The sequence below is a fragment of the Myotis davidii genome, unplaced genomic scaffold (genome assembly GCF_000327345.1).
Source record: "Myotis davidii unplaced genomic scaffold, ASM32734v1 scaffold609, whole genome shotgun sequence".
Classification (NCBI taxonomy): domain Eukaryota; kingdom Metazoa; phylum Chordata; class Mammalia; order Chiroptera; family Vespertilionidae; genus Myotis; species Myotis davidii.
In genome coordinates, this window is record NW_006300164.1 from 2,176,014 (window position 1) to 2,177,015 (window position 1,002).

General features: G+C 58.6%; 1 protein-coding gene across 3 annotated transcripts in view; it reads right to left on the bottom strand.

Moving 5' to 3' along the window:
• Positions 1 to 1,002, bottom strand: part of LOC102760796 (ficolin-2) — a 39,152-nt gene that overhangs the window by 17,214 nt on the left and 20,936 nt on the right. The gene's annotated exons all lie outside the window — the stretch shown is intronic.

Below are 1,002 nucleotides of genomic sequence, written 5' to 3' on the forward strand. Positions count from 1 at the left end.
TTCTGCTGGGGAAGGGGTTAAGAGGTTTTATTCCCTCCCTAACTTTAGGGGAAAATCCCTACCTGGGGAAACAACCTTTCTCAGAGAGGTGACCTTGGTTAAAACACATAGTGCCAAGAAGGTGAGCAAACATATTAAGAACAGTATGCCATATACGCCAGGTGCCTTGAAACAGCAAGGATGGACCGGCTCCCGGCAGTGGAGAAGGTTTCTGTGTCATGGACTCTGCACCAGCACGTAGAGCGTGTACATGTGTGAGGGTCACACGCGTGTCATGGGTAGTTCAGGGCACATTTTCCACATCTGATGGTCGTCTGTGACCACAGCTTGGCTCACGGCCTCTGGCTGATGTTGCGTTTTAATCGTTGCCCAACTTCCTTGTGCCCCAGGCAGAGACCCCGGAGGACAGGCCGGCCCTGCTCAGGGGTCCGAGGCCGGGACAGGAGGGATCGGCTGCACGGGCTCTGGGAGGAGTGTGGTCCCCGTCCTGACCTCCACACCCTCCCCATAGAGGGAAGGCCTGCCCTCCACCCGGCCCCTGCTCCACACCCTGGGAACTCCCTTGTGCTCAGGGTCCCGAAGCCACCCCTGGGGAGGGCGGGAGGGCCTCACCTTTCTCTCCACGCGCGCCCTTCTCCCCTGGGTCTCCTGCAGAGAGAGGAGGGTGAGCAGCGAGGACAGGACAGGCTCATGCCAGACCCCGTCAGCCAGAGGACTCGCCTGTCCTTCTGGGGCTGAGAGAGCCCAGGGCGGGGACAGGTCATGGGGCAAGGGAGCCGGGTCTCATTTCTGTGCCGGGTAAGTGCTGGACTGGGGTCGGGATTTGCCCTGGGCCCCCTGGGTGCTCTGGACACAGACCCAGACCTAAGCCCTGGGTGAGGAAGCACCCTATTAGGGGCACAGTTGGGTTAGGGTTAGTTTAGGGTAAGAGAATATGGATAAACTTAGGGATAAGGATAGGGTTAGGGATAAGGATAGGGTTAGGGATAAGGATAGGGTTAG